This window comes from Pistacia vera, unplaced genomic scaffold (assembly GCF_008641045.1).
Source record: "Pistacia vera cultivar Batoury unplaced genomic scaffold, PisVer_v2 Contig192, whole genome shotgun sequence".
Lineage (NCBI taxonomy): Eukaryota > Viridiplantae > Streptophyta > Magnoliopsida > Sapindales > Anacardiaceae > Pistacia > Pistacia vera.
In genome coordinates, this window is record NW_022195993.1 from 749,633 (window position 1) to 769,407 (window position 19,775).

The 19,775-nt window shown below is 33.0% G+C and overlaps 2 pseudogenes; both read right to left on the reverse strand.

Moving 5' to 3' along the window:
* Positions 1–2,742: 2,742 nt before the first annotated feature.
* On the reverse strand, positions 2,743–6,034 carry LOC116127523 (annotated as a pseudogene).
* A 6,167-nt stretch (positions 6,035–12,201) lies between these two features.
* On the reverse strand, positions 12,202–16,787 carry LOC116127524 (annotated as a pseudogene).
* Between the last annotated feature and the right edge of the window lie 2,988 nt (positions 16,788–19,775).

The window sequence follows — 19,775 nt, forward strand, 5'->3', positions numbered from 1 at the left end:
CTAGCCACGCCTCCTTCGAACCCTCATGACTTTGTTTCGCTTTGTGGTCTTTTTTATTGTCCAGCGTGGGGGAAAGCCCTTGAGCCCGAAGGTGGCAAGATAGAGGATAGCCCTCGGTCGTGACATCCAATCATTAGTCTAGTAACTGAATACAAAGATATCGAGAATAACTGAGGTTGACACTATTTCTGTACCTCAGCCTCGATGAGATAACGTATAATGAAAGAATTTGATTGCTCGGTAATCATATCGTTGACAGGTAGCTATTTCGCTGAATCTGAATCTATCGGGTGGCCATGATGCCTTGCTAGGGGCCAATCTTGGTCTGTGTATAGTGAAACAATTAATTCATGTTAATCACGATACTACTCACTGCCGATATGACAAGGAGCATACGAATCACACACTTAGAAGATAATTTAAGAATCAATTTGTGAAAGGGGTATTTTCATCTTTTAAGATGAAAGGGTATTTTAGTAATCTCATAATGCAATTAAATTTGCTGAGATTGTTTCCTGTATTTAATTTTTAATTCATTGATTTTAATAATAATAATAATTATTATTAATTAAAATTTAAAATACCAATTAAAGGGTGGTTCATTGCAAGGTGATGGGAATGCAAAATGTCATATTTAACCCCCTTTTTGAAACAACTCATAAAGCACAAAATGAACAAGTAAACCCATTCGCTTAGTTTTAACAACTTGGTAAAAGGTAAAACTTTCAGTTACAATCTAGTGGGGATTGTTACTTCTACTAGTTATAATTAATATTAGATTGTAATGTTATGTGTAAAATTAAGAGAACTTAAAAGACATAATAAAAAGGATAGTCTCTTTTATTGAATAAAAGCACACATCCTATAAAAGAGTTTATTGATGAATGACTTATTGAAGGGTTTAATTAAAGTATATGACCTATGTACGGTGATGAATAGGTACAATGAAGAGTCATAACCTATGTGAAAGGTTGTGTAAAATAGTATAAATAGAACAATAGAGTTTATTCCGACACAGCTTTGAATCTCTCTGATTCCTTCTACGATTGTCTCTAAATTTCTCTCCCAAATTTTATCCTTTCTCCTACATTCATACAGTTTCTTACTGCTATTGTACTATTGTTGTATCCTGAGGTAATTTGCCTCAAATCTTTTTAGCAAATTCTTAGAGTGGAGGCAAATAAAACTTTGAGGGAAATGTTCATACACGCCTTAAATCGTTATATTTTTTGATTTCCTAACATATTTACAATAGAAGAAATATGTTTAAGGTAATGTGGGTCTAAAACCTATAAAACCTAGCTTTCTCTGTAAATGATAGCCAATAATTAAATCTCTCCAATGGTACTTTCAATTAATTATGCTAAAAATTATAATATTGAATTAATATAAATACAATATAGGCTCTAGGCATGGTAAATATCCTGAAAGCCCAATTCAAGTGAGAATTGGTTGGGTTAGTTTAATTAATGGATGGCATACATATAGAAAACTGAGGTGGCATTTGGTTTTTTTTTTTTTTTTTTTTTTTTAATTATTTTTTTATCTAGAAAGTTGAAGAGAAACTGAATCGGTTTAAAATAAATAGATCGTAGTTAATCATAAATGATATGTTCTTTTTTTTCTTCTGTTTTCATAGTCCGATTACAAGTGTTAATTGTGGTTTTTTGCGTGTAAAAACATCTTAAATTATCACTTTGACATATATGTCCCTTTCGTATTAAATAATAGTTACTTAAATAACGTTATAAGCTTTATTAGTTCATAATAAAAGAGCAATAAGTGAAATATGCACAAATTATAAAAATCAATATTTCCTTTTTTTTCATACTATTAATCATATTATTCTATATAATTTATTACAGTTCATTATTAATTAACAATCTATTTGATAATAATTATATACTTGATTAGTTAAAGATAAAAAATATAAGACTTGAAAAGAATAAATTTGGAAACTTTGAAGTAAAAAATATTGACGTACAAGAAGAAAATTAAAAAGCTTATTTAAATGGGTAGGGATGTAATTATAAAATAGATGAGGATAGTACTGTCAAGATAATTAAAACAAATCAGTGAGAACTAGTCATTAAGTGAAAAAGTAAAAAATATAACATTTTAATTAATGAAATATATAAAATAAAACAAGCTAAAGTGGAAATTTAGATCTAATAAAATGATGCTAGAGATGGCGATAAAATGTCTTTATCCCTACAATAATCTCAATTTCAAATGCCCAAGAGCTTTGATCATAAGTTTGCAACATGGAGCATAAACTTTATTAAACACATGCTTATGAAATATAAATGAAATAAATGAAAGAGAAAAGTAGTGTTTAAATCTTATTTAGGAATCAATTAATTGCAATCATGTAGCAGGAGTGAAGTATTTCTGTACAACAGTCCTATTGAGTGTCCAAAGATTAATTTAAATTTATATAGAGACAAGATTTGGGATATATATTATCAAACATTTTGTTATATTAATTATAGAATCTACGATTCAATAAAAGTATGACAATAATTTTCCTTAAACTCTGTGTGGAGTTTTATAATAAAGAAAACTGTATTTTCAATGTTTCAAGGAGAATGTATGCAGCTAGTTAAGATAATAGTAAGTTCCTATTTTCTTTTAAATTTTACCATTTATAATCCTAAGCAAGATTTAACATGATTCAAAAATTTATGATCAATAAGACATAATTGGTACACTGTATAAAATGAAATTCTCTAATGAGAAAACTCATTCAAAAATAGTTGTAAGAACCAACAATGACAAAAGAAATGTCAAAAAACTTGCCAATGCAGAGTGCCCCATGTTGGGCAGCCTGGGGTAATCATCTGGCAAAGGCATCACACATTCATCTCCATTGAACAAATTCTTCTAGGAAATGCCCATCCTTCTGGAAAGTGAATGTCCTGGATCTTGTGTAGTATCATTTTTTTTTGTACATCCCTTTATCACCCGCTTGAAGTAACACATCGTTGTAGTCTCGAACCCCCAAAGCTCCCGTATCATCTGAAGAAACATGATAGCAAGAGAAATAGAGATAGTCTCGTAAAACCCATTTACTTCGAGTCTTTCTATAACCCAAAATATTTATGATACTCGAAACTTTCAGGAAGATAAAGTATTACTTTTTTTTTCTTTGATAAACTATTACTTTTTTGTTGGGAAACGGAAAAAATGGCATTGGCCATGCAGATGCCCATGAGGAGGCTCGAACACCAAACTTTGTGAAAAGAAACTACAAGTCTAACATTCTAGAAAGGAATCAAATTTGAGATTCCAAGAGAGATATTACATGCCCGACTGCTCAACTAGCATATAACATTCCCCTATTGACAATTTTGTGTTCTAATTATACTAAAGTTGCGCATCAAGGATGAACATATTAAAATGCTCAAAATAGAGCTTTCCACCAATGACTGTGCTATAAGTAAACTATAAATTTGACAAATGCAATAAGAGCTACTAGCAGGATTAAAATGCATCTTCAGCTACAGAAGAAATTTCTTTTGAATAATAAAAATTGACAGGTATTACCAGTAACAAAAGGGTTTGTTTCTAGCTTACTTATATAACCATACTGATCAAGGGCCCTGTAATTGAAGCTGAAAGCCTGTGCTAAACTCTCCAAATTTGGGTGCAACACCACCAAGTTCCAGTTAGAATAATTTTCATGACATTCAGATTTGTCACTGTCATTTTAGCTCTCCAATACTCTCTGTAACTCTGCTTTACATGCCAATGGACGCGAATTGGACACATGTGCTCGAGCAAATTACTACAGCGGCGGCGCTTCATTCGGATCATGTTTTTGTCGCAGCAGAGAAGGTGTTTCACCGGCCTGACAGTTAGAAAGATTAGTAAATTCTCAACTGAAAGTTTCGGTAAAATGGTAGAGGATGAAGGAGCTAAAGGGAGTAATCTTCACACATTTGTGTGGGATAATTCTTGGCAGTTGACGTGCATTTGGGGCAAGGAACAATGGTGTATTATAGAATGCAGATAGAGAAACACAGCTGTGGATTCGATGATGCTAGGATTGAGAGTAGGCACAAGTACATTCCATGTCCCTGCAAAAATACACCAGAAAAATGTTATATGCATCTTCATAAGCCTAACAATCAACCTACGTTATACATCAAAGAGTGTCGATCTTTGGTGTTATAGTTTACGCAAATGCGAAACTTAGTTTGCAAGGAAAGAAGGATTTCCCTCAGCGGATATTTGATTTTGCAAAACCAGGAGTAGAAACTCATTATAATATAATCACTAATCATGATGTAAATGGTAGTAAACATTTATTTGTCCATATTTTGTAAAAAGAAGCAAACATTAGTAGGAAAAAACTAATAATTAGTTAATTGTATTAAATCTTCATAAGTTAGTGTATTGATTGTGTCAACATTCAGTGCCTAGTACCACTCTACGTATACCTTAGGAGTGTCGAGAATCGTCGGTGTTACAGTTTACCACAAATGCGAAAACTTAGCTTGCAAGAAAAGGCACAGAATATTTGAAAAAACGAGTCTTACTAAGAGTGCGTTCGCCTTGATTCCATCTACAAAAAACTTGCTCGGCGCGACCTCAAATGGCTCTCCACAGGAATAACCAGGAAGTCCAAGAGTGAAATTTGAGGCATTACAAAGTCTGAAGAGTTAGTAGAAGCTGCAACATTCATCTGAAAATTGCACCAAACTTGGAATGTCCTGTGTCATTGAAGACAACACACCTCCTTTGCAACAATTGGCAGTCTGCAAATTGTAAGGGGCTCCAGGCATAAGATCAATAATCACAGGGCTCTTTCACCGCAAGGCAGCTGTGTGCCGCTGAATTTTGTGGAGTTGCCTTGCTCCGTCGTCTCGGCTCCCCCATATTCCATATCCTCATCGCGGTCCATCCCAGCTCATTCTCCAGCCAGGTTGATCGATATGGCGATACAATTGGAAGTTGATAGAGATACTCTTACCTGCATATTATTATCAAAATTTGCGTCATGAAAACTGAAGTTTGCTTATCTCCAATGGGCAAACATTTGATAGGATCCAGTTCCATGGTTGATCCCTAGACGAGGAAAAGTCACTAATAACCTCTAAGATAATGACGTGCTGAAAATGGTTCGAAATAAAACTAGCCAAAACAAAAACAAGAAAAGGTTAAGATGTTGTTTGTAACGTTATTCTCGTCTTTAACCATAGTATGGTTCAGTCAAATTAGAATTAGTCTAAAGATTAATCCGAAATAACGTTACCTTGGATACAGTAAAAATCCATTAATTAGGAAGTCAAATAAACTTTATAGCCACCAACCTCTCATGATCCAAATCCAAATCTTAAATATAATTTGTTATCAGCAATATGACCTCTATGATCCAGAGACGAAAGGGAAAAAAGAATATAAACGATAGAATAATGAAGCAGAGAAGAGAGAGAGAATTACATCACTGGCATCAGGAGTGGATTGCATGAGATCCCATTTATAGTAATATTGGCATGAGGATCCAAAGGATCAAACCCATCTGCAAATCACCAAAAAAAAAAAAAAAAAAAAAAAAAAAAAAAAAAAAAAAAAAAAAAAAACATATTAACAAATACACATTTACAACATCAAAAAATAAAGAAAAAAAAAAAACTTACATAAAGGTGATTAGAACTGATCACAGAATAAAAGAAGATCAAAACCAAAACTACTCTCATCGATCTTTTGATCCAAGAATCTTCTAAATCTTCTTAAACTAATTAAAACTCAATGATTTTTTACAAAAAAAAAAAAAAAGAAAGAAAGAAATTAGAAAAGGTGGCAGGCTTTGTTTTTCTTTTGGTTCGTTTTACTCAACTGAAAAAGACAAGAAAAAGTGAGTGAGAGAGTATATCTTTCTGCAAAAAAAAGAAAAGAAAATTGAAATATAAATAATTAATGGAAAGAGAGAAAAGTTGATTGTGTGCATGAATTTTGCCATATGGCTAAGAATGAGTATTAATTAAAATTAATTGTTATTCAAAGTACACGCGTTTCTATGGCCAGGCATTGGGCGTGCCGTTTGGATTTCAGCCAGGCCATTAATTTCATAAACTTCAACATTTTTATTTATAATCAAAATGCTTGTTGGACTTGAGCAATTGATCTGGATAAAACAGATATATTTGACTTTTCATAAGGTGATTGTATAAAAAGACATATTTGACTTAGTTAAATTAAAAGTAAAAAAATAATTTAATTGTGAAAGTAAAAAAAATAATTTAATTGTGAAAGAGAGAATAATTTCAAATTTCATCAATTCTCTCTTCATCATTAAGTGTGAAAATAAAATTTCAATGAGTGTGTTCAAACATTGGATTTGTTACCAAAATTCAATATTTTAATTAATATATGATAGAGTATTATACACTTTATTGATGACACATTTAAGTTTAATTATAATCAAGACATTTGTGATAAAAATTCAATTTCAAACAATCTTTATTGTGCCGAAAATGCTTCCATACCTTATTTCGCTTCGCGATTCCATAGTTCTCTTCGAAATCAAACAATGAATAATTGCTTTCTTTGAAAAATTAGCACTTATAATAAAGAAAACCATACCAAACGAAATACTAACACTTGGATTCAATGGTTGGTAATTGAATTTTAAGTTGTTTGTGCATAGATAAAATAATCTCTTGCACAAAATCTATGAACATTTTGTTAGAGTAAGTTCCTAAAGCCATCAATTATTATAAATTGACTCTTTGTAATAATGTATTTATTATAAAAGGCATATCATCTATATCGTGTAAATCATAGTTATAGTAATGATATATATTTAGGATGGTAGAATTGAGGGTATCAAGTTTTTAAATCTTGATAGTGGATCCTATGATCACATATGATGGTCATCTAGAAATGTCGTAGCCCCAGTTTTATTCAAACCAAGGACACAGATATTACAGTAAGACTATCATAGTGTTGAAAGACCTTGTCGAAAGATAGTGACTAATCTCACTTGTCAAGGTTATTTGCCGACAAGTTGGTACAACACATAGGTGTTCGCTGTGGGCCAATTTACTGGGCAGACCTACCAAAGGATTCCATATAGATGGTAATGTTAGTGTGTGCCCTAGGAACCAATCGTATGTCGGTTTCAGGAATATATATCTTGAAAGTATTATGAATAAAAGAAAGGTTCTTATTTCACTATATGATTTTTGCTTCATTTATATATATACATTTAATATTGTATGTGAAATGTCCAGATGACACGGATCTTCAGAAGATCAAATCATCAAAGATTCCCTACGCAAAAAATGTTAATTGGGCAATAACATTGCATACTAGACATGTTGAATGTCTCCATTGAAATCATGTGATGGTATTAGTGTGGGTGATTATAAGAGGTATGTCATTAAGGCATTAGCATAGATAAACGGTTAGTGAACTGTTTATCGAATACGACCGATTACGATGAATCACATGGATGTGGTCAATGATGCATCATAGGGGGTATAGTGTACCACTGATTAGATGAGACATCACAGTTGGATTCAACATAGGATGCATATGGTTCATATATGTATAAGCACAAGACTAGTCATGTCGGTGTATAAGCCGATTTGGTTCATATGTTATTCCCCAATCCTTCCTCCTCCATTGAGTTGATTTTTCTAGTGTAGAACTAGATTTGTGGCACCCTTGCTAATTCTTTTGGCTTGATTATTCTCCAACCAGCTTACCCAGCGACCAGTCTATAAAAACTAATTCATTCAAGCAAGAGAATAAATTTTAAAGTATAATTGTTTGCCTTCATGTTGATGATATGCTAATTTTTGGAACAAACTTGGAAGGCATAATTGAGACAAAAAAGTATCTAACTTCAAATTTTAAAATGAAAGATTAAAATGAAGTAGATACTATTTTGGGGATTTAAGTGAAAAAAGCATAGTGGGGGTTATGCATTGAGTCAGTCTCATTATATAGAGAAAATGGTTTTAAATTTATCCATTTGCAGATAAAAGAAGCAAGTACTCCTTATGATTCACGTATCACATTACTTGAAAATTGTGGCAGATTATTTGCAAAACTAGAATATGCAAGTGCAATAGGTAGTTTGATGTATGCTATGCATTGTACAAGGCCAAATATAACATTTGCAGCATGTGAGCTTCAAGATATACTAGTAATCCTAGTACAGAACACTGGAAAGCAATTGTTAAGTTGTTGGTTACTTTAAAAGAACTGTTAGTTTGGGTTTATTTCATATTGCTTTTCCAGCAGTACTAGAGGGATACATAGATGCTAGTTGGATCACTAGTGCTAGTGACAACAAATCCACAAGTGGATGGGTTTTTAATATTGGTGGAGAAGCCGTTCATGGGTTTCTAAGAAACAAAAGTGCACTTCACATTCTACTATGAAATTTGGGTTATAGCACTAGTGGCAGTAAGACAACGAAGCTGAGTGGCTGAGAAATATGTTATTTAATATATAGTAAAATGTGTAGTGGAAAACCTCGACATATTAGCATTCAACATGAATATGTCAAAAAATTGGTAAAGGATGGTGTTATTAACATCATAAATGTCAAGTAATAACTTGGCAGATCCATTGACTAAACAACTCTTGAGAGATTTAATAAGGATCACATCTGGTAGAATAGGGTTGAGACCCTTCATACTAGAATATCACCCGCAATGGGAACCCAACTTTAAACTAGAATACCACTAGTGAAAAGTTCAATCAGTAATAACAAATTACTGATATGTGATTGTGAGACCACTATATTTATTAAAGAACCATTCCAGGATGACAGTATTTACTACTACGTTTGAGAGAATAAGTTATAAAACTCTTAATGAAGTTCATTATAATTCGTTGGATGTGTAAAGTAGTAGCTAGCAGGGACATTATGTCATTGGAACTTCACCTACTGAACATTGAAGTGGTATCGCTTCTAGAAAAAGTTTATTTTGTAAATGTTCATGAAACCAGGATCAAGGACAAGGCCATAGTAATGCTAAAAGAATTACAAAACATCTCAAGGAAATAAGATAGGATTATGTGGGAAGTATTTTTGGTTTTAACATTAAGGAGACTCTCTTCAATGCTACGACAACACGTGACTTCATTAAAACCTTGATTACTATTACTAATTGAAGGTCCAAACCGAAAGATACCTTCAATTATGCATGAAAATATCATTATGAATGTATTTTATATAACACTATTGTATGTATTTTTGTCAAATTATGAATTTAGTGTGGTAACACTGATTTTTTATATCGTGACATCACTTTGTTTATGCACAATCGTTCCATGTTTTTCTGGTGTCACTACCCTCATTGTCTGTATGATGACATGAGCCTAGCTAGATATTTTATGTACACATGTTACGTTTTTATTCAAATATGCGATTTTATTCTTGATGAAGATTTGTGTTTATGGTCTAAGTACACTTTTCATTATTTCATAAGGCATACCAGAAGATTCATTTTGCTTGTCTTTGGTCCCAACAAAGTTTGCGTGAACTTTCCTAAAAAAGGCAAAACCAAAAAGGAACTTGTTGGCTGCTTAATTTGTCCCCTAGCATCGTGCGCTGGTTTTCTATATATTCTCTTTGTCAATGTGTTTCAATTTGCGAAGCTTGGATATACCTCTGTACTTTCTTTGAATATTTGCTGAGGCTCTTTTGTTTTGGTCTAGGTTTCATTATGCTTTGTTAGGCTTAAATAACCTTGTTAACTATTATTTGTTGAGTTATCTTCTGGAATGTGGTTCCATGGTTGCTACTTGGACGAGTTCAAGCTGTTGAAGCTAAGGTGCTCTTTTGGCATTGAACCTCAAGAGGAGCTCAGAGGGTAGCCATATGATCTTGTAGAGCGAAGCTCGCTATGGTGGCTTGATGTTCAACCAAAGTGTGAAGATTGAAGTGTTAACTAAACAGGGAGTGTTTTGCAACTAATACTTGTTTTTAGCTTTGTATTTGAACACATAAGTATTTCATAGTGGATTAGTTTCTTCTGGACTTTGGTCCCATAAATGTAGGCAAGTTGTCGAACCATATAAAAATGAGTCGTGTTCTTTATTTTCTGTCATGGATGATTTACTTATGTTGATTATCTTTTAAACAACTCATAAAGCACAAAATGAACAAGTAAACCCATTCCGCTTAAGTTTTAACAACTTGGTAAAAGGTTTAAAACTTTCAGTTACAATCTAGTGGGGATTGTTACTTCTACTAGTTATAATTAATATTAGATTGTAATGTTATGTGTTAAAATTAAGAGAACTTAAAAGACATAATAAAAAGGATAGTCTCTTTTATTTGAATAAAAGCACACATCCTTATAAAAGAGTTTATTTGATGAATGACTTATTGAAGAGGTTTAATTAAAGTATATGACCTATGTACGGTGATTGAATAGGTACAATGAAGAGTCATAACCTATGTGAAAGGTTGTGTAAAATAGTAATAATGGAACCAATGAGTTATATCCTGACACAGCTTTGAATCTCTCTGATTCCTTCTACGATTGTCTCTAAATTTTCTCTTCCCAAATTTTATCCTTTTCCTACATTCATACATGTTTCTTACTGCTAATTGTACTATTGTTGTATCCTGGAGGTTAATTTGCCTCAAATCTTTTAGCAATATTCTTAGAGTGGAGGCAAATAAACTTTGAGGAAAATGTTCATACACGCCTTAAATCGTTATATTTTTTGATTTCCTTAACATATTATACAATAGAAGAAATATGTTTAAGGTAATGTGGGTCTAAAAACCTATAAAACCTAGCTTTCTCTGTAAATGATAGCCAATAATTAAATCTCTCCAATGGTACTTTCAATTAATTATGCTGAAAATTACATAATATTGAATTAATATAAATACAATATAGGCTCTAGGCATGGTAAATATCCTGAAAGCCCAATTCAAGTGATGATTGGTTGGGTTGTTTAATTAATTGGATGGCATACCATTATAGAAAACTGAGGTGGCATTTGTTTTTTTTTTTTTTTTTTTTTTTTTAATTATTTTTTATCTAGAAAGTTGAAGAGAACTGAATCGGTTTATAAAATAAATAGATCTGAATAGTTAATCATAATATATGTCTTTTTTTCTTCTGTTTTTTCAAGTCCGATTACAAGTGTTAATTTGTTTGTTTTTTGCGTGTAAAAACATCTTAAATTATCACTTTGACATATATTCCCTTTCGTATTAAATAATATGTTTACTAATAACGTTATAAGCTTTATTAGTTCAAATAAAAAGAGCTATAAGTTGACAAATATGCACTAATATATCAAAATCAATATTTCCTTTTTTTTCAATTAATTCAATACTTAGAAAACATATTTAAAACCAATTTCTAGTTGAACTAATATACTTGATTACGAGTTCAACGATAATAAAAACATAAACTTTGAAAAGAAAATATATGAAACTTTGAAGTAAAAAATATTGACGTACAAGAAAAAATTAAAAAGCTTATTTAAATGGGTAGGGATGTAATTATAAATAATGATGAGATAGTACTGTCAGTAATAATTAAACAAATCAGTGAGATAACTAGTCTTAAGTGAAAAAGTAAAAAAATATAACATTTTCAATTAAATGAAATATATAAAATAACAAAGCCTAAAGTGGAAATTTGAATCTAATAAAATGATGCTAGAGATGGGCATAAAATGTCTTTATCCCCTACATAATCTCAATTTCACTGCCCCAGAGCTTTGACATAAGTTTGCATAACATGGAGCATTAAACTTTATTAAACACATGCTTATAAATATAAATGAAATAATGAAAGAGAAAAGTATGTGTTTAAATCTTATTTAGGAATCAATTAATTGCAATCATGTAGCAGGAGTGAAGTATTTCTGTACAACAGTCCTATTGAGTGTCCAAGATTAATTTAAATTTATATAGTACAAGATTTTGGATAAAATTATCAACATTTTGTTATATTAATTATAGAATCTACGATTCATATTAAAAGTATGACAAAATTTTTCCTTAAACTCTGTGTGAGTTTTATATAAAGAAAACTGTATTTTCAATGTTTCAAGAGTGTATGCATGCTAGTTAATGATAATAGTAAGTTCCTATTTCTTTTAATTTTACCATTATAATCCTAAGCAAGATTTAACAGATTCAAAAATTTATGATCAATAAACAATTGCTTACACTGTATAAAAAAATTCTCTAATGAGAAACTCATTTCAAATAATAGTTGTAAGAACCAACAATGACAAAAGAAATGTCAAAAACTTGCCAAGCAGAGTGCCCACTGTTGGGCACCTGGGGTAATCATCTGGCAAAGGCATCACACATTCATCTCCATTGAACAAAATTCTTCTAGGATGCCCATCCTTCTCGGAAAGTGATTGTCCCTGGATCTTGTGTAGTATCATTTCTGTTTTGTACATTCCCTTTATCACCCGCTTGAAGTAACACATCGTTGTAGTCTCAATCCCCCAAAGCATCCCCGTACCATCTGAGAAACATGATAGCAAGAGAAATAGAGATAGTCTCGTAAAACTCCATTTACATTCGAGTCTTTCTATAACCCAAAACTCATTTATGATACTCGAACTTTCAGGAAGATAAAGTATTACTTTTTTTTTCTTTGTAAACTATTACTTTTTTGTTTGGTAAACGGAAAATAATGGATTTGGCCATGCAGATGCCCATGAGGAGGCTCGAACACCAAACTTTGTGAAAAGAAACTACAAGTCTAACCATTCTAGAAAGGAATCAAATGAGATTCCAAGAGAGAATATTACATGCCCGACTGCTCAACTACATATAACATTCCCCTATTGACAATTTTGTGCTCTAATTATACTAAAGTTGCGCTCAAGGATGAACATATTAAAATGCTCAAATAGAGCTTTCCACCAAGACTTGTGCTATAAGTAACCTATAAATTTGACAATGCAATAAGAGCTACTAGCAGGATTAAAATGCATCTTCAGCTACAGAAGAAATTTCTTTTGAATAATAAAATTGACAGAGTATTACCAGTAACAAAAGGGTTTTGTTTCTAGCTTACTTATATAACCATACTGATCAAGGGCCCTGTAATTGAAGCTGAAAGCCTGTGCTAACTCTTCCAAATTTGGGTGCACACCACCAAGTTCCAGTTAGAATATTTTTTCATGACATTCAGATTTGTCACTGTCATTTTAGCTCTCCATACTCTCTGTAACTCTGCTTTACATGCCATGGACCGAATTGGACACATGTGCTCCGAGCAAATTACTAGGGCGCGGCGCTTCATTCGGATCATGTTTTTGTCGCAGCAGAGAAGTGTTTCACCGGGCCTGACAGTTCAGAAAGATAGTAATTCTCAACTGAAAGTTTCGGTAAATGGTAGAGGATGAAGGAGCTAAAGGGAGTATTACTTCCACATTTTGTGTGGGATATCTGGCAGTTGCAGCTGCATTTGGGGCAAGGAACAATGGTGTTATTATAGAATGCAGATGAGAAACACAGCATGTTGGATTCGATGATGCTAGAATTGAGAGTTAGGCACAAGTCACATTCCATGTGTCCTGCAAAAATCACCAGAAATTGTTATATGCATCTTCATAAGCCTAACAATCAACCTACGTTATACATCAAGAGTGTCGAATCTTTGGTGTTATAGTTTACGCAAAGGCGAAACTTAGTTTGCAAGGAAAGAAGGATTTCCCTCAGCGGATATTTGCATTTTTGCAAAACCAGGAGTAGAAACTCATTTATAATATATCACTAATCATGATGTAAATGTTAGTAAACATTTATTTGTCCTATTTTGTAAAAGAATGCAAACATTAGTAGGAAAAAATAATATAGTTAATTGTTAATTACATCTTCATAAGTTAGTGTATTGACTTGTGTTCAACATCAGTGCCTAGTAACCACTCTACGTTATACCTTAGGATGTCGAGAATCGTCGGTGTTACAGTTTACACAAATGCGAAACTAGCTTGCAAAAAGGCACAGATATTGAAAAAACGAGTCTTACTAAGAGCTTGCGTTCGCCTTCGACTTCCATCTACAAAAACTGCTCGGCGCGCACCTCAAATGGCTCTCCACAGGAATAACCAGAAGTCCAAGAGTGAAATTATGAGGCATTACAAAGTCTGAAGAGTTAGTAGAAGCTGCAACATTCATCTGAAAATTTGCACCAAACTTGGAAATGTCCTGTGTCATTGAAGACAACACACCTCCTTTGCAACATTGGCAGTCTGCAAATTGTAGGGGCTCCAGGCATAAGATCATAATCACAGGGCTCTTTTCACAGCAATAAGGCAGCTGTGTGCCGCTGAATTTTGTGGTTGCCTTGCTCCGTCGTCTCGGCTCCCCACATATTCCATATCACCTCATCGCCGTCCATCCCAGCTCATTCTCCAGCCAGGTTGATCGATATGGCGATACAATTGGAAGTTGAATAGAGATACTCTTACCTGCATATATTATCAAATTTGCGTCATGAAACTGAAGTTTGCTTATCTCCATTTGGGCAAACATTTGATAGGATCCAGTTCCATGGTTGATCCCTAACGAGGAAAAGTCACTAATACCTCTAAATAATGACTGTGCTGAACAATGGTTCGAAATAAAACTAGCCAAAACAAAACAAGAAAAGGTAGATGTTGTTTGTAACGTTATTCTCGTCTTTAACCATAGATTATGTTTTCAGTCAACTTAGAATTATTCTAAAGATTAATACCGAAATAACGTTACCTTGGATACGTAAAATCCATTATTAGGGAAGTCAAATAAACTTTATAGCCACCAACCTCTCATGATCCAAATCCAAATCTTAAAATATAATTTGTTATCAGCATATGACCTCTCATGATCCAGAACAGAAGGGAAAAAGAATAATAACGATAGAATAATGAGCAGAGAAGAGAGAAGAATTACATCACTGGCATCAGGATGATTGCATGAGTCCCATTTAATAGTAATTGGCATGAGGTCCAAAGGATCAAACCCATCTGCAAATCACCAAAAAAAAAAAAAAAAAAAAAAAAAAAAAAAAAAAAAAAAAAACATATTACAAATACACATTTACAACATCAAAAAAGAAAAAAAAAAAAAACTTACATAAAGGTGATATAGACTGATCACAGAATAAAAGAAGATCAAACCAAAACTACTCTCATCGATCTTTTGATCCAAGAATCTTCTTAAATCTTCTTAAACAATTAAAACTCAATGATTTTTTACAAAAAAAAAAAAAAAAGAAAGAAAGAAATTAGAAAAGGTGGCAGGCTTTGTTTTTCTTTTGTTCGTTTTTTACTCAACTGAAAAAAGACAAGAAAAAGATGAGTGAGAGAGTATATCTTTCTGCAAAAAAAAGAAAAAGAAATTGAAATATAAATAATTAATGGAAAGAGAGAAAAGTGATTTGTTGCATGAATTTTGCCATATTTGGCTAAGAATGAGTATTAATTAAAATTATTGTTATTCAAAGTACACGCGTTTTCTATGGCCAGGCATTTGGGCGTGCCGTTTGGATTTCAGCCAGGCCATTAATTTCATAAACTTCAACATTTTTTTATTTAAATTCAAAATTGCTTGTTGGACTTGGATCAATTGATCGGATAAAACATATATATTTGACTTTTCATAAGTGATTCATGTATAAAACATTTTGACTTAGTAATTAAAAAGTAAAAAAATAATTAATTGTGAAAGTAAAAAAAATAATTTAATTGTGAAAGAGAGAATAATTCAAATTTCATTCAATCTCTCTCTCATCATAAGTGTGAAAATAAAATTTCAATGAGAGGTTCAAAACATTGGATTGTTACCAAAATTCAATATTTTAATTTAATTATAGTAAGAGTTATTATACACTTTATTGATGCCAACAATTTTAAGTTTAATTATAATCAAGACATTTGTGATAAAATCAATTTCAACATATCTTTATGTCCGAAAATTGCTTCAATACCTATTCGCTCTCGCTCCGGATTCCATAGTCTCTTCGAAATCAAACAATGAATAATGCTTTTCTTTTGAAAATTAGCACTTATTATAAAGAAAACCATACCAACCGAATACTAACACTTGGATTACAATGGTTGGCTTAATTGAATTTAAGTTGTTTGTGCATAGATAAAATAATCTCTTGCACAAAATCTATGAACATTTTGTTAGAGTAAGTTCCCTAAAGACCAAATTATTAAATTTGACTCTTTGTAATAATGTTTTATTTATTAATAAAAGGCATATTCATCTATATCGTGTAAATCTAGTTATATGTAATGATATATATCCTTAGATGGTAGAATTGAGGGTATCAAGTGTTTCAAATCTTGATAGTGAGAATCCTTGATCACATATGATGGTCATTCTAGAAATGTCCGTAGCCCCAGTTTTATTCAAACCAAGGACACAGATATTACAGTAAGACTATCAGTGTTGAAAGACCTTGTCGAAAGATAGTGACTAATCTCACTTGTCAAGGTTATTTGCCGACAAGTTGGTACAACACATAGGTTCGCTGTGGGCAAATTTACTGGGCAGACCTACCAAGGATTCCATATAATGGTAATGTTAGTGTGTGCCCTAGGAACCAATCGTATTGTCGTTTCAGGACATTATATCTTTGTATGTATTATGAATAAAAGAAAGTGTTCTTATTTCACAATTGATTTTTTGCTTCATTTATATTATATTACATTTAATATTGTATGTGAAATGTCCAGATGAACGGATCTTCAGAAGATCAAATCATCAAGAATTCCCTACGCAAAAAATGTTATTGGGCATAACATTGCATACTAGACATGTTGAATGTCTCCATTGAATATCATGTGATGGTATTAGTGTGGGTGATTATAAGAGGTATGTCATTAAGGCATTACATAGATAAACGGTTAGTGAACTGTTTATCGAATACGACCGATTACGATGAATCACATGGATGTGGTCAATGATGCATCATAGGGTCTACTAGTGTACCACTGATCCTTAGACCTGAGACATCACAGTTGGATTCAACATAGGATGCATTGGTTCATATTATGTATAAGCACAACTAGTCATGTCTGTGTATAAGCCGATTTGTTCATATGTTATTCATGTATGAGGACAAGTGATGGTCAAGATGGGATCCGTTAACTCAAATAGTCCAATCTCGAGTTCCCAACGAATGTCAATAAACATTGGAAAAGGGAAATCTCTAGCCAAAGAATTATGATGTCAGATGAAAGTAGTTTCATGTTAACGAGTTCCATTGTATCGATTGACAATTCGATTAAAGATTAAGTTAAAGGTTTTGACTATCATGAACCATTCTTAATCGGGATTAGATAACGGGGATTTGACTACACAGTACGTACGTCCAGAATGAGTTCATTGGAGTTTACACTTCATTGTGGTTTAAGGGTTTGGAACATTGCTAGACGTCTACCATAATCAGTGGGAGTTTCGATTATAAAGAATTATAACGAAACATATCAAAATTAGATATTGGGCCCACGACTAGATCACAGTGAACAAAATGGTCTCACATAAAACCAAGCTTAAGGAGTGAGAGTAATACATATCATAATAGATTAATGATATTTACATAAACGGTTACATCCGAATTAATGTTGGTGAGAAATGATTATCCATAGATAGCTAGCACTAACCAAGGGTAATAGATTTTGTTAATATTATTATTGAATTGGATTCAATGATGGGGGCAAAAGTGCTTGGTTTAATGGTTTTATTCTAAAGGGTTAGAATATTTAATGGAATTAAAATTTGGTCTAATTATGAATTAACCATGAAACCAAGGACTTGACATAAATGTTAATTCAAAGTTAATTTTAAATTGTTTGAGGCCTTCCCAAACAATTTAAAATTACACTTTGTGCCCATGGTATATAAATTAAGTATTATACCATTTTATTCAATTGAAACAAAAGCAGTCTCTCACTTTCTCTCTCACTCTCTCGACCTCTCTCATCTTTGGCTTGGGTGGATTTCATTTTGAGTTTCTTCATTCTCTTTGAAGAATCTAGACTCCAAGTTTCAACATCAGCTTTAATAGCAAAAGAGTTGTAATTTTCTATCATTTTCTTACATTATAATTCATGTTTTAATTATTGTTTTCTACTTATGTCCATCATCTGATCATCATTTTCTCTTTATTTCCATGTCCAAAATGCTTGAATCTCAACAGGTACCCCAGTATCAATTGAATAAATCCTTTAACGAATGGTGTGCATGTGATCCTTAGACTTTAGATTACCAGAGCACCTTGTGCACCGATTAAGGTAGTTTGACACTAGCCCAACGTAGTTCTATGCAAAGCTATCAATACGGTAGTGATTGGCTCATCGAGGATGTTATTGAGACTGTGGTGGATTAATAAAGAATTCACACTCTGAGTACGGGAGAAGTTATCTCACTGCGCAATTTAGTAAATGGCAATGACACTAAATCTGTGGCCACATGAGATTGAGTTGTTGCTCAATCCAGTTTATTTATCCTGTGTCACGACCGGGGCTTATCCTCTATCTCGCCACCTTTGGCTTTAGCCCAATGGTACTCAGTTACTTGGCCAAGGTATAAGTCCAGGTTCAAGCATGGGGAGGCATTTGCAAAGTGGAAAAAATCCCAAAAGTGAAACAAAGCCGTGAGGGTCCGAAGAAGGCGTGGCCAGAAGGACTTTTGCGAACAATACCTTAGACGTATCTAACGCGCGAGGAAAGCCTTTGAGTTGAAGGTGGCGATAAAAGATAGCCCTCGGTCGTGACAATAAAAAGTGCCTTTTCATTGTCACACTAGGCTATCCTCTATCTCGCCGCCTTCCTCAAGGGCTTTCCCGCACGCTGGACACTTCCACGGTATGGTCAGCTTGGTCCTCTACCACGCCTCCTTCGAACCCTCTAGACTTTGTTTCGCTTTGTGGTCTTTTTTATTGTCAGCGTGGGAAAGCCCTTGAGCCCGAAGGTGGCAAGATAGAGGATACCCTCGGTCGTAGCATCCAATCATTAGTCTAGTAACTGAATACAAAGATATCGAGAATAACTGAGGTTGACACTATTTCTGTACCTCAGCCTCGATGAGATACGTATAATGAAAGAATTTGATTGTCGGTAATCATATCGTTGACAGGTAGCTATTTCGCTGAATCTGAATCTATCGGTGGCCATGATGCCTTGCTAGGGCCAATCTTGGTCTGTGTATAGTGAAACAATTAATTCATGTTATCACGATACTACTCACTGCCGATATGACAAGGAGCATACGATCACACACTTAGAAGATAATTTAGAATCAATTTGTGAAAGGGGTATTTTCATCTTTTAAGATGAAAGGTATTTTAGTAATCTCATAATGCAATTAAATTTGCTGAGATTGTTTCCTGTATTTAATTTTAATTCATTGATTTTATATAATAATATTATTATTAATTAAATTTAAAATACCAATTAAAGGGTGGTTCATTGCAAGGTGATGGAATGCAAAATGTCATATTTAACCCCCTTAATGTTTAGTCTTTTTATGATTTGTTTCCTAATTGTACTCATTATTACTTTTTTGGTTTAGGAAGCAAATGGAGGTTTTATGAAAAACGGAATTAATTAGGAGAATTCGGACAGTTTCGCCACTGCTTCGTATTCTGGGCATAATTCTCTCATCCAGCTCCGATTGAGATGATTCAAAATTCTGTGGAACGCTAAGAAAGAGATCTACAACTTTCATGTTTTGAGTTTTTAGAGATATGGCTGAATAAAGGTTTAATTGAGCTTGAAGTTGACGCACCTGCATTGCCGACGTCCTGGAGCATTCGACT